We start from the raw sequence: 15,126 nt of genomic DNA on the forward strand, positions 1-15,126 counted from the left end.
AAATGGAACGGCCACGAAGACTGGTAAACATTCACAGCCACTTTCACACACCTTTACTGGCTGATCCCCATACCTAGATCCCACTCCTCTCGTGGAGAAACCAGTTACACATATCAAATGGAGGCCGATGCATCAGCTAGATTGTTTCCAAAGTGCTGTAATCTCATGCTATTTATTCACGATTCCAAGTGCACAGACCTGCATTGAATTCAATAAACATTTAATACATTGAACTCATTCTATGGAATGCAAGGTTAATAGCATAGATAGAAAGTGGAGAACAAGAACACAATGAAAAGGAGAAGCTACTCATTGCTGTAACTGCTCTGTTAGCTTGTTCATTTTTGCCATTCTGTATGACTTGTTAATTTAAATGACCCTGCAGTATTCTAATATGGATACATTAGGAGGATAATGTATTAAAGGAGCAATCCAAGGCAGCATTTTTTATTATTATTATTATTATTATTATTATATAGCATTGAAGCAGGGGATCTCCGGAGCTGAACCCTATCAATGTCAGCTCTGGGGCCCCCCCTACTTCCGAATATACTTACCTCCAAAGTAGGTGCTGGTAGCTGCGCCGGCTAAGCAAGCAGGGCTATAAAGTTTAAAGCTCCCGAATCACATGGGCCAATAGGAAGCCGCACAGATGACATCACAGCTTCCTATTGGCCCGCAGGGTGTGGGAGCTTTAAACAGCGGACATAATTGTGAACTCTGGTAGCCGAGGAGAGCTGCTAACGGCACCTAATCCAGAAGTAAGAATCTCTGGAGGCTGGGGGTCCACAGAGCTGAAATGAACAGGGTTCAGCTCCGAAGACCCCCTGCTTCAATCTCATATAAAACAAAATATATAAAGAATTTGTAGTCTTGGATTGCCTATTTAAATGTAGCAAATGGTGTCATTTTAAGACTTTGTGACTGTGTTGATGTACCATGGTGCATTGTTCAATTTTTTCCCCCCCTAAATTGCTCGACTTTTGCAGTGAGCGTTTTGGGTTATAGGAGGAGTTAGGGGAGGAGTCGGCACAATATTATAATGAGATGTATCAAAAGTTGAGCGTAAAACTGGTGCAGTTTTTTTCTCCCTTTGCGCTAAATAAATTCCCCAGGTTTCCGTGGCGTCACATGTTCTGCGTCACATGTAACAAACAAGATTTGAAAGATTTACACAGATGTTGCTGCTCGGAAATTGACACACATGCAAATATTTAGTCCATGTTTGGTGCAAATTGCACCATTTTGGCACAAAGTGAGCTGTGCTCTGCACATTTAACATTAGTGCCTCTTGGTGCAAAGCTTAACACACAGCCAGAAAGGGTTTTCTGATACTGGTACAATGAAGCCCTTTACTGTGATAAGTCCTACAAGGTAAGTCCCGCAGGACATGTACATTACTTCCTCAGGAAATCCGCCTGTACATGCTTTTTTGGGGGTCACCTTCCTAATCCACTTTGGGATGGAGACAAATGGGAGTTACATGAATGAAGGCGCTGATGGGGTGACAACAAAACCTTAGCTAATGAAGATGAATAAAAATGGATGATTAGATAATAGAGTGATATTGGTGTAGAGCGGGGGTGGTGAACTCCAGTCCTCAAGGGCCACCAACAGGTCAGGTTTTCAGGATATCCCAGCTTCAGCACAGGTGGCTTAACCAGTGGCTCAGTCAAGCACTGAGCCACTGATTGAGCCACCTGTGCTGAAGCTGGGACTGATTGAGCCACCTGTGCTGAAGCAGGGACTGAATGTGCCACCTGTGCTGAAGCAGGGACTGATTGAGCCACCTGTGCTGCGTGAGCACAGGTGGCTCATTCATTATGACTACACCATCTGTGCTGAAGCAGGGATATCCTGAAAACTTGACCTGTTAGTGACCCTTGAGGACTGGAGTTGGCCAGCCCTGGAGTAGAGACTCATCAGTCCTATATTTCTCTTTATGTGCAGCAACAACATACATTGTCATTACTATTACCCCTGTGCTTTATTTAGTGAGGTGATGCAACAGAAGAAGAATTTGTCATTGAGGCTTTAGTGCTTAGTCTGATGCCTGGTCCCTTTCTGGGTGGTGCTGAATAGAAGCGAGTATACACCCTGCTCACAAACTGCACTAATGAATAGGATAGGAACACCACTGACAAAGGGTGCAATATCCTTCAGATGCCATGCTGGTTTTCCGTGTGTAGCCTCAGCTTCCATGTGCTGCTGCATGACATCACGAACAGGAATGCAATTGGTCCATATTGGTAATGATGTAAAAAAATGACATCCCTTTGTTGATATGCACCAGTCACAACAGCAGCAGCAGTGTGTGTGTGTGTGTGTGTGTGTGTGTCACTGAATATCAATTAACACCACTTAGAAATGACATGTTTGTAGGTCATGCCTGGACAAACTTTGAAACTATTTCCCAGCACACAGGGAGAATCTAGCTTTAGACATAACGCCAGCTTGTTATCTTCCTTTCTTGTACCTTAGATGCAGTCTGCAAGAGAGACAAATTAGAACACATTTTTCATTTACATTTGAATGGTGTCATTTTATTCATTGATAGCCAGGTGAATAAATATGTGAACATAAAGATGTACATATTGAAGGGGAAATCCCTCTCAGGATCGACCAAAGTGAACTAATTTCAGTGACGTAATTTTATTTTTTTAATACATCTTTTATTGCATGTGAACAGAATATGACAGGTGTTAACACATATTCACAATAGTAACCTTTTAATGCTGAATATTAACACAGACCAACTAAAATAATGTTATAAATTACAAATGCAGAACGCGTCACATTAACATACCTTGTATAATTCAAAATCCGCAAACTGTATCCTGGCCATCACACTGCCTGCTTCACACACTTAAACAATATTTTTAACTGATTATATAAATACACTTTATTTAGAAAAGTAAGAGTCAGTATAAAAGCTTTCCGCTCCACCTCCTCTCCATGCAGTGACATATTTAAGGGGTCTCATCTTGGTAACTGATGCTTTTTAACCCAAATCTGATTCCTAATAGTATTTTATATATATATATATTTTAATAATCATATTTTATTGGTTTTACAACAGATGCACTGGTCATACAGCAATGGGTTTATGGGGGGGGGACATGCGGGAGGGGGGTACCGAAAAGAAAAAGGGGTGGAGAGGTCCAAGAGTTCTCAGATTGGTGGTACTGTACAGTCAGTTAAGTATTACCCACTAGGCACGTGCTTAGGGATCCCCAAGGTTAGGGGGCCCCCTGTAGGTTGTGGTGGGCCAGTGCTCCCCAGCCCCCTATGCAGCAGCCCGGCGGCGGTCACTGTCTGCCATACTCTCCCGCCTCCTGTCGGCGCCGGTTCCAACTTCCACCTGACCGGAGGAGGGAGCTGCAGAGTCCCCGGACCTCACAGAAGGTAAGGTGTGTGTGTGTGTAAGAGAGAGAGAGGGGTGTCTCTTACCTTCCCTGGTGTGGCCCTCCTCCTGCAGCGTTGCATTGTCATGGCGACCCGACACCAAATGAGGCCACCTGGACACGTTGCTATGACAACGCGATGACATACTACACCGCAAAATTGAAGGAGGAGGGAAGCCTCGAGGAATGGCCCCCAAAGTCTTGGTGCTTAGGGGCCCCAAAGGGTCCCATTCTGCCACTGGGTACAGTTGCGTATTTGCGTATTGGTACATTGACTTGAAATGACAGCGATATATAGTTATATATTTACAGTTCAGGTAAATACAGGAGGGTCGGAGTCTGATGCTGTGCCTATTAGCGAGTCGTGATGCTGGGGGCCTGAGGCCTGGTCTGACGCCATCAACTACCCTGTGTAGGGAGAGAGGTGGGCGGAAAAGGTCAGGCCGATGCAGCCCCACAGGACTGAGGAGCTGTCCAATGTTTGGGCAGCTGAGCCTCGAATACTACGATATATTAGCCACGGCTGCCACACCGTCTGGAGCTTGCAGCAGGAGTCTCTCAGAAAGCTCGTCACTCTCTCCACATGTTGTTTTAATATACCCCATAGAGGGGAGGTCTGGGTTCTTCCAGGGTAGGGCTATGGCACATCTGGCCGCTGTGATAATATTTTAGATGAATTTACTCACGTGTTTATCAAGATTTTGGGAGGGCATATTTAATAAACACGACAAGGGGTCTAATCTCCATGAAAAACCCTGTACAGTTTGAGCCAATCTGTGTACATTGACCAAGAGTAGGGCCACTTTAGGGCAAGACCACCACATATGTAGGAAGTGAGCCCGCTGCCTGCACTCTCTAGGGCCGATGGGAGAGGTCCTGGGGAATATCTTCGAGAGCCGCAATGGCGTTAGCGACCAGCGGTATAGGACCGTATACGCGTTTTCTTTAATGATCGTGCAAACAGATGCATTCGAGGCGGCCTTGAAGATGTCCCCCCATTCCTCCGGGTCCAATACCCTATCAAGGTCCGATTCCCACTCGTGAATAAACTTGTTGGCCTCTTGTGGGCATATGAGAAAAATAGATGAATAAAATAAGGACGTTTTCTTTGACTGGTTAGGGGAGTGGAGACAGATCTTTTCGATCAGGGTTTGTGTGCGAAACCCCTTGGCTACAAGTAGTGAAAGATCTCTCCACTCCCCAAGTCCGGATCAGCAGATAGAGACTTGAATGACTTAGGCCCATTCAGTGTCGAATATAATTTCTTTTTTTACTCCCATAGACACTTACCTGGTGCCGCCCTTATCTTCCAGCACTGTGCCGTACCATTGCCATGGCAACGTGACACCGTGTGATGTCCCGTTGCAGGCTGCGCATGCGCATCTGGCGCTTGCCGGCTGCGCATGCGCATTCGGCACTTGCCGGGCTGATCACGCATGCGCAGCCGACAAGCGCCAATCACGCATGCCGCTCCAAAATTCTGTCGCCCTAGGCCCGGGCCTATCGGGCCTAATGGGAAATCCAGCCCTGAGCCCATTGCTTGTAAGGCCGTGCTTATAGTGCTGGCGACCTCGACGCGACCGATGGCGTCACCCGTCGCTGTCGCCACCCTCGAAAGTTATAATTTAACTTTCAGCGACGGGGTCATTGATTGGTTCAGAGACAGTCACATGTGGCGACAGTCTCTGAAAAATCAAATTTCCCCGGCTTCCAAATTTTTGGTCGCTCCGTCGCGCTTACTATAAGTGCTTGTGATGGCGTCTATTGTTTTGGAGCGACGTCGCGTCGCCGTCGTGGGCACTATAAGCGCAGCCTGACTTACATTTATTTTTTAAAGTGAGACTTGTAAGGGGTTGATTTCCTCTGGCTGATCCCCTGTGTCTGATGTCACTGTGTGTTCAGCGAGTGTTTGTACAGCCCGAGTCCCTCCTCCCCACCTCCTCCCCTCCTCCCCACCTGCCCTTATCTTTATTGGCTCGCTGATAAGGACAGGGGGGATAAAGGGACAGAAAACACTTGATTGACATTTGTGCACTGCTCCTCCCCTTTATATTTTGTGTTCCCATAAAAAAATGTATTCAGTAATTCAATTATAAATAATCAAGGTCTTTGGGGCAAGGATTCATCACGACTATTATGTTCAGTGCTGTGTAATCGCCATATAAAAAGAAATGATTGTTATAGGGGCAATTAGATGAATGAGGAGTATTAAAGTCATAAGTGCAGAGCTATCCATCAGCAAGGGATTTACGCAGCTACTTTGTAACATACGTATTGGAATGTGTTCCTCTTGTGAGCGTATTGAGCAGAGGGTTACCGAGCAGGGAGCAGGGGATTACTGAGCAGGCGGTTACCGAGCAGGGAGCAGGGGGTTACCGAGCAGGGAGCAGGGGGTTACCGTGCAGGGAGCAGGGGGTTACCGAGCAGGGAGCAGGGGGTTACCGAGCAGGGAGCAGGGGGTTACCGAGCAGAGGGTTACCGAGCAGGGAGCAGGGGGTTACCGAGCAGGGAGCAGGAGGTTACCGTGCAGGGAGCAGGGGGTTACCGAGCAGGGAGCAGGGGGTTACCGTGCAGAGGGTTACCGAGCAGGGAGCAGGGGGTTACCGTGCAGGGAGCAGGGGGTTACCGTGCAGAGGGTTACCGAGCAGGGAGCAGGGGGTTACCGTGCAGGGAGCAGGGGGTTACCGTGCAGAGAGCAGGGGGTTACCGTGCAGAGGGTTACCGAGCAGGGAGCAGGCGGTTACCGAGCAGAGAGCAGGGGGTTACCGAGCAGAGAGCAGGGGGTTACTGAGCAGGCGGTTACCGAGCAGAGAGCAGGGGGTTACTGAGCAGGCGGTTACCGAGCAGAGAGCAGGCGGTTACCGAGCAGAGAGCAGGGGGTTACTGAGCAGGCGGTTACCGAGCAGAGAGCAGGCGGTTACCGAGCAGAGAGCAGGGGGTTACCGAGCAGAGAGCAGGGGGTTACCGAGCAGAGAGCAGGGGGTTACCGAGCAGAGTGTTACCGAGCAGAGAGCAGGGGGTTACCGTGCAGAGGGTTACCGAGCAGAGAGCAGGGGGTTACCGAGCAGAGAGCAGGGGGTTACCGAGCAGAGTGTTACCGAGCAGAGAGCAGGGGGTTACCGAGCAGAGTGTTACCGAGCAGAGAGTGTTACCGAGCAGAGAGTGTTACCGAGCAGAGTGTTACCGAGCAGAGGGTTACCGAGCAGAGAGTGTTACCGAGCAGAGGGTTACCGAGCAGAGAGTGTTACCGAGCAGAGTGTTACCGAGCAGAGAGTGTTACCGAGCAGAGGGTTACCGAGCAGAGAGTGTTACCGAGCAGAGAGTGTTACCGAGCAGAGAGTGTTACCGAGCAGAGAGTGTTACCGAGCAGAGAGTGTTACCGAGCAGAGAGTGTTACCGAGCAGAGAGTGTTACCGAGCAGAGGGTTACCGAGCAGAGTGTTACCGAGCAGAGAGTGTTACCGAGCAGAGAGTGTTACCGGGCAGAGTGTTACCGAGCAGAGAGTGTTACCGAGCAGAGAGTGTTACCGAGCAGAGAGTGTTACCGAGCAGAGTGTTACCGAGCAGGGGGTTACCGAGCAGAGAGTGTGTTACCGAGCAGAGAATGTTACCGAGCAGAGAGTGTTACCGAGCAGAGAGTGTTACCGAGCAGAGAGTGTTACCGAGCAGAGAGTGTTACCGAGCAGAGAGTGTTACCGAGCAGAGGGTTACCGAGCAGAGAGTGTTACCGAGCAGAGAGTGTTACCGAGCAGAGAGTGTTACCGAGCAGAGAGTGTTACCGAGCAGAGAGTGTTACCGAGCAGAGAGTGTTACCGAGCAGAGAGTGTTACCGAGCAGAGTGTTACCGAGCAGAGAGTGTTACCGAGCAGGGGGTTACCGAGCAGAGGGTTACCGAGCAGGGGGTTACCGAGCAGGGGGTTACCGAGCAGGGAGCAGGGGGTTACCGAGCAGGGAGCAGGGGGTTACCGAGCAGGGAGCAGGGGGTTACTGAGCAGGGGGTTACCGAGCAGAGAGCAGGGGGTTACCGAGCAGAGAGCAGGGGTTTACCGAGCAGAGGGTTACCGAGCAGAGAGTGTTACCGAGCAGAGAGTGTTACCGAGCAGAGTGTTACCGAGCAGAGAGTGTTACCGAGCAGAGAGTGTTACCGAGCAGAGAGTGTTACCGAGCAGAGAGTGTTACCGAGCAGAGAGTGTTACCGAGCAGAGAGTGTTACCGAGCAGAGAGTGTTACCGAGCAGAGTGTTACCGAGCAGAGTGTTACCGAGCAGAGAGTGTTACCGAGCAGAGAGTGTTACCGAGCAGAGAGTGTTACCGAGCAGAGGGTTACCGAGCAGAGAGTGTTACCGAGCAGAGTGTTACCGAGCAGAGAGTGTTACCGAGCAGAGAGTGTTACCGAGCAGAGTGTTACCGAGCAGAGAGTGTTACCGAGCAGAGAGTGTTACCGAGCAGAGAGTGTTACCGAGCAGAGAGTGTTACCGAGCAGAGAGTGTTACCGAGCAGAGAGTGTTACCGAGCAGAGAGTGTTACCGAGCAGAGTGTTACCGAGCAGAGAGTGTTACCGAGCAGAGAGTGTTACCGAGCAGAGAGTGTTACCGAGCAGAGAGTGTTACCGAGCAGAGAGTGTTACCGAGCAGAGTGTTACCGAGCAGAGTGTTACCGAGCAGAGTGTTACCGAGCAGAGTGTTACCGAGCAGAGAGTGTTACCGAGCAGAGAGTGTTACCGAGCAGAGTGTTACCGAGCAGAGAGTGTTACCGAGCAGAGAGTGTTACCGAGCAGAGTGTTACCGAGCAGAGAGTGTTACCGAGCAGAGAGTGTTACCGAGCAGAGAGTGTTACCGAGCAGAGAGTGTTACCGAGCAGAGGGTTACCGAGCAGAGGGTTACCGAGCAGAGAGTGTTACCGAGCAGAGTGTTACCGAGCAGAGAGTGTTACCGAGCAGAGAGTGTTACCGAGCAGAGGGTTACCGAGCAGAGGGTTACCGAGCAGAGAGTGTTACCGAGCAGAGGGTTACCGAGCAGAGAGTGTTACCGAGCAGAGTGTTACCGAGCAGAGAGTGTTACCGAGCAGAGAGTGTTACCGAGCAGAGGGTTACCGAGCAGAGAGTGTTACCGAGCAGAGGGTTACCGAGCAGAGGGTTACCGAGCAGGGGGTTACCGAGCAGGGGGTTACCGAGCAGGGAGCAGGGGGTTACCGAGCAGGGAGCAGAGTGTTACCGAGCAGAGATTGTTACCGAGCAGAGAGTGTTACCGAGCAGAGTGTTACCGAGCAGAGTGTTACCGAGCAGAGAGTGTTACCGAGCAGAGAGTGTTACCGAGCAGAGGGTTACCGAGCAGAGGGTTACCGAGCAGAGAGTGTTACCGAGCAGAGGGTTACCGAGCAGAGAGTGTTACCGAGCAGAGTGTTACCGAGCAGAGAGTGTTACCGAGCAGAGAGTGTTACCGAGCAGAGGGTTACCGAGCAGAGGGTTACCGAGCAGAGAGTGTTACCGAGCAGAGAGTGTTACCGAGCAGAGTGTTACCGAGCAGAGAGTGTTACCGAGCAGAGAGTGTTACCGAGCAGAGGGTTACCGAGCAGAGAGTGTTACCGAGCAGAGGGTTACCGAGCAGAGGGTTACCGAGCAGGGGGTTACCGAGCAGGGGGTTACCGAGCAGGGAGCAGGGGGTTACCGAGCAGGGAGCAGGGGGTTACCGAGCAGGGAGCAGGGGGTTACCGAGCAGAGAGCAGGGGGTTACTGAGCAGGGGGTTACCGAGCAGAGAGCAGGCGGTTACCGAGCAGAGAGCAGGGGGTTACCGAGCAGAGTGTTACCGAGCAGGGAGCAGGGGGTTACCGAGCAGAGAGCAGGGGGTTACCGAGCAGAGAGCAGGGGGTTACTGAGCAGGGGGTTACCGAGCAGAGAGCAGGGGGTTACCGAGCAAAGTGTTACCGAGCAGGGAGCAGGGGGTTACCGAGCAGAGAGCAGGGGGTTACTGAGCAGGGGGTTACCGAGCAGAGAGCAGGGGGTTACTGAGCAGAGAGCAGGGGGTTACTGAGCAGGGGGTTACCGAGCAGAGAGCAGGGGGTTACCGAGCAGAGAGCAGGGGGTTACTGAGCAGGGGGTTACCGAGCAGAGAGCAGGGGGTTACCGTGCAGAGGGTTACCGAGCAGAGTGCAGGCGGTTACCGAGCAGAGAGCAGGGGGTTACCGAGCAGAGTGTTACCGAGCAGAGAGCAGGGGGTTACCGAGCAGAGTGTTACCGAGCAGAGAGTGTTACCGAGCAGAGAGTGTTACCGAGCAGAGAGTGTTACCGAGCAGAGAGTGTTACCGAGCAGAGTGTTACCGAGCAGAGAGTGTTACCGAGCAGAGGGTTACCGAGCAGAGAGTGTTACCGAGCAGAGTGTTACCGAGCAGAGAGTGTTACCGAGCAGAGAGTGTTACCGAGCAGAGAGTGTTACCGAGCAGAGAGTGTTACCGAGCAGAGAGTGTTACCGAGCAGAGTGTTACCGAGCAGAGGGTTACTGAGCAGAGAGTGTTACCGAGCAGAGAGTGTTACCGAGCAGAGAGTGTTACCGAGCAGAGGGTTACCGAGCAGAGTGTTACCGAGCAGAGAGTGTTACCGAGCAGAGTGTTACCGAGCAGGGGGTTACCGAGCAGAGAGTGTTACCGAGCAGAGAGTGTTACCGAGCAGAGGGTTACCGAGCAGAGAGTGTTACCGAGCAGAGAGTGTTACCGAGCAGAGAGTGTTACCGAGCAGAGAGTGTTACCGAGCAGAGGGTTACCGAGCAGAGAGTGTTACCGAGCAGAGAGTGTTACCGAGCAGAGTGTTACCGAGCAGAGAGTGTTACCGAGCAGAGAGTGTTACCGAGCAGAGGGTTACCGAGCAGGGGGTTACCGAGCAGAGAGTGTTACCGAGCAGAGGGTTACCGAGCAGAGAGTGTTACCGAGCAGAGAGTGTTACCGAGCAGAGAGTGTTACCGAGCAGGGGGTTACCGAGCAGGGGGTTACCGAGCAGAGAGGGTTACCGAGCAGAGGGTTACCGAGCAGAGGGTTACCGAGCAGGGGGTGTTACCGAGCAGAGGGTTACCGAGCAGAGGGTTACCGAGCAGAGAGTGTTACCGAGCACGGGGTTACAGAGCAGAGGGTTACCAGCAGAGGGTTACCGAGCAGAGAGTGTTACCGAGCAGAGTGTTACTGAGCAGAGGGTTACCGAGCAGAGTGTGTTACCGAGCAGAGGGTTACCGAGCATAGAGTGTTACCGAGCAGAGTGTTACCGAGCAGAGGGTTACCGAGCAGAGGGTTACCGAGCAGAGGGTTACCGAGCAGAGAGTGTTACCGAGCAGGGGGTTACCGAGCAGAGAGTGTTACCGAGCAGAGAGTGTTACCGAGCAGGGGGTTACCGAGCAGAGTGTTACCGAGCAGAGAGTGTTACCGAGCAGGGGGTTACCGAGCAGAGGGTTACCGAGCAGAGAGTGTTACCGAGCAGAGAGTGTTACCGAGCAGAGAGTGTTACCGAGCAGGGGGTTACCGAGCAGGGGGTTACCGAGCAGAGGGTTACCGAGCAGAGAGTGTTACCGAGCAGGGGGTTACCGAGCAGAGAATGTTACCGAGCAGGGGGTTACCGAGCAGAGAGTGTTACCGAGCAGAGAGTGTTACCGAGCAGGGGGTTACCGAGCAGAGGGTGTTACCGAGCAGGGGGTTACCGAGCAGAGAGTGTTACCGAGCAGGGGGTTACCGAGCAGAGAGTGTTACCGAGCAGAGAGTGTTACCGAGCAGAGTGTTACCGAGCAGAGAGTGTTACCGAGCAGAGAGTGTTACCGAGCAGAGTGTTACCGAGCAGAGGGTTACCGAGCAGAGAGTGTTACCGAGCAGAGGGTTACCGAGCAGAGAGTGTTACCGAGCAGAGGGTTACCGAGCAGAGAGTGTTACCGAGCAGAGGGTTACCGAGCAGAGAGTGTTATCGAGCAGAGAGTGTTATCGAGCAGAGAGTGTTACCGAGCAGAGGGTTACCGAGCAGAGGGTTACCGAGCAGAGTGTTACCGAGCAGAGAGTGTTACCGAGCAGAGGGTTACCGAGCAGAGGGTTACCGAGCAGAGAGTGTTACCGAGCAGAGAGTGTTACCGAGCAGAGAGTGTTACCGAGCAGGGGGTTACCGAGCAGAGTGTTACCGAGCAGAGAGTGTTACCGAGCAGGGGGTTACCGAGCAGAGGGTTACCGAGCAGGGGGTTACCGAGCAGGGGGTTACCGAGCAGAGGGTTACCGAGCAGAGAGTGTTACCGAGCAGAGAGTGTTACCGAGCAGGGGGTTACCGAGCAGAGGGTGTTACCGAGCAGGGGGTTACCGAGCAGAGAGTGTTACCGAGCAGGGGGTTACCGAGCAGAGGGTTACCAAGCAGAGAGTGTTACCGAGCAGAGAGTGTTACCGAGCAGAGTGTTACCGAGCAGAGAGTGTTACCGAGCAGGGGGTTACCGAGCAGAGGGTTACCGAGCAGGGGGTGTTACCGAGCAGAGGGTTACCGAGCAGAGGGTTACCGAGCAGAGAGTGTTACCGAGCAGGGGGTTACAGAGCAGGGGGTTACAGAGCAGAGGGTTACCAAGCAGAGGGTTACCGAGCAGAGGGTTACTGAGCAGAGAGTGTTACCGAGCAGGGGGTGTTACCGAGCAGAGGGTTACCGAGCAGAGGGTTACCGAGCAGAGAGTGTTACCGAGCAGGGGGTTACAGAGCAGGGGGTTACAGAGCAGAGGGTTACCGAGCAGAGGGTTACTGAGCAGAGAGTGTTACCGAGCAGAGGGTTACCGAGCAGAGAGTGTTACCGAGCAGAGGGTTACCGAGCAGGGGGTTACCGAGCAGAGGGTTACCGAGCAGGGGGTTACCGAGCAGGGGGTTACCGAGCAGAGGGTTACCGAGCAGGGGGTTACCGAGCAGGGGGTTACCGAGCAGGGGGTTACCGAGCAGGGGGTTACCGAGCAGGGGGTTACCGAGCAGGGGGTTACCGAGCAGAGGGTTACCGAGCAGAGGGTTACCGAGCAGGGGGTTACCGAGCAGAGGGTTACCGAGCAGGGGGTTACCGAGCAGGGGGTTACCGAGCAGGGGGTTACCGAGCAGGGGGTTACCGAGCAGAGGGTTACCGAGCAGAGAGTTACCGAGCAGGGGGTTACCGAGCAGAGAGTTACCGAGCAGGGGGTTACCGAGCAGAGGGTTACCGAGCAGAGGGTTACTGAGCAGAGGGTTACCGAGCTGGGCTACAACTTGTCCCCTTTGTAAGCACATAGTTATCAGAACAAGTAACTAGACTGCCAGTAAAACAAAATATCATGGTTTGGTTTTCTCTTTCTTCCCGGCGGTGGGGGAAATACAAAGGACGCACGATACAATCGGCAGTGTAGGAACCGGCTATAACGCTCTATCGTGACGTGGTCGCAGCTTAACATGTTTTGCCCAGAAGATTAAACAAAATGACCCAAACTTATAATAATAAGAAAAAAATATATAAATGAACTAAAAAATGATATAATTAACGTGTCACACTGGATGTGTACGGGGGCATTTTTGTTACTGTTGCAAATTTGAGGTCACTTTCTCAGTGGCGTTCCAGTTGGCATAATAAATATATGAATATATCAATATGTGGAGCTGGGTTTTGAGCTCACTAAGAAGATGTATTTCCAACTATACTACCAGCCCACAGCCCAAAACCTGTCTAGGACCATTAGCCGTGGCCATTCAGCCACTGCCGTTTCAACGCCAGGACCTGTTTGCTGCCACAGGTAATCTAACCCCTAACCCTTTATCCTAATAACTCTAACCTTAACCCCTGACCAACCTTAGCCCTTGACCCTCAAACCCTAAACTCAACCCCTGACCCTAAACCCCCCAACCTTAACCCCTGACCGTAAAAACCCCTAACCCTAAAAACCCCAACATTAACAACTGACCCTAAAAACCCTGACCCCTACGTCAGGTATATAACGCACGTGGCCAACGGTCCCTCAGTGGCTGAACGGCCCCCGCGAAACGGCTGAGGCGAATTGTCCCTTTCTGGCCCAAAATAGAGGCACTATTTAGCTCAGTAGAGGATGAAAACTTAGGGCCTCATGCAGAGAGCAGCGCTATTTAAAATTGGAGAGGGGAATAAAAAGTAGGTTTAATGGAGAGTTTTATTCTCCATATGCAGAAATGGGCGAAATCCGCTATTTTTAGCATTACTGCATGTGGAGAATTGTAAATGAGGAGATGCGCGCAGCTGAAAGGGGGAAAAAAAAAATCGCGCATTTTTTTTATTTCCCCTATAGCCGGCGAGCTCCTGCTTCTTGCCAACTTTAGTTGGCGGAGAAAATTGGAGAAAATCGCGCCAAAAACAGCCGCTAGATGGCAAGCGCGCCTTTCTGAATTCGGATATTTTTCAGACTGGCGAGATGTAGTTTCTCGCCAGCCGCGCAGCGAGATTTTCAAATAGAAAAAAAAAATGGCGCTTTTTTCCTACCTCGCCATTTTCAGCTGTTTTTAGCGCGATTTTCTCCGGAAAATGGCGAGATTGTAAATAGCGCTGCTCTCTGCATGAGGCCCTAAATGAGAGAAGCCTGAACATGACAAAACACCCCACAAAATAAAATCGCCACTAAAATAGGAGAAACTTGTTAGAGATGGCGGGATGCACACTGAATAGGAATCTTACCCGGTCCACCAGTTTATCTAGTCACTGAAAGGGAAACGTGAATTTGTAGTCAAACCACGTGTGGATTCAGGGTAGGTTACTATTTCTATATTAAGCATTTTGCTGTGTGATTACTCTTGGGGGACACCATTAGAGTTTTCATAGATTAAATCAAAGGTGCGCAAACGGGGGGGGGGGGGGGGGGGGTGCGGCGTGAGATTCTTTTTGGGGGTCGCGGCGGTTGCAGAGGCCCCGCGCTCTTCCCCAAGGCATTTAAATTAAATGCCAGGGGATCGCATGAGGCCTCTGCAACTTTCCATGGGCTGCGGTCCCAGTCATGACTGTGACACGCGCGCCCGGCGGGGGGGGGGGGAGGGGCGGCCGTGCACAGCGCTAACCGCGATCTGAGGGGAGAGAGGGAGCTTGCGATGGGAGGGGGCGTGGTCGGGGATTTGCGGGGGCGTGGCCATCACGTCGCGCGGCTGGTTCGCCCTCATTGGGTGAACCGCTGGTGGGGGCGTGGCCACGCCTCCGTCGCAAGGTTTAAACTCAATTTCATTGAGTTGTAAAAAACCTTGCAGTGCGGCGCGGCTGCACCTTCAGCGTGAAGGTGACTACTGGGCCCAGCCCCATTGAGGGGCGGTGCTTACACGCACAGCGCACGCCGCGCTGTGCGCTGTGGCAGTTACTGGGACCGCAGCCTTACTGTAATTCAGTCGGCTTTGGGACGCGTCGCCATGACCGTGCCGTCAAGTCACATGGCCCCACGGCATCATTTGACGCCGTGTCGCCATGGCAACGCGGCATCAAATGACATCACATGACCCCGCGGCGTCATTTGACGCTTCAGAACAGGCAAGGGGGCGCAAGCAGGGCGGAGAGCTGGCAAGGGTGTGCAAGGCAAGAAGTTTGCGCACCCCTGGATAAAATGATAGTGTGCAGAGCTTTGCAAGCCTCACAAGTCTCTTCTTCGTGTGTATTGTCAGAGCAATGAATGGCAATGTATCAGCCCCCTTTATTAGGGCAGACAATACTCAATCCAGGGTCCCTAAGTGGCTACGTGACACTTGTCAAACACAACGTAGATCAGCCACGG

General features: G+C 52.0%; 1 protein-coding gene across 1 annotated transcript in view; it reads right to left on the reverse strand.

The window, feature by feature from the left end:
• Window positions 1-15,126, reverse strand: part of PCP4L1 (Purkinje cell protein 4 like 1) — a 374,963-nt gene that overhangs the window by 53,547 nt on the left and 306,290 nt on the right. The gene's annotated exons all lie outside the window — the stretch shown is intronic.

Source organism: Ascaphus truei, chromosome 7 (genome assembly GCF_040206685.1).
Source record: "Ascaphus truei isolate aAscTru1 chromosome 7, aAscTru1.hap1, whole genome shotgun sequence".
Taxonomy (NCBI): Eukaryota; Metazoa; Chordata; class Amphibia; order Anura; family Ascaphidae; genus Ascaphus; species Ascaphus truei.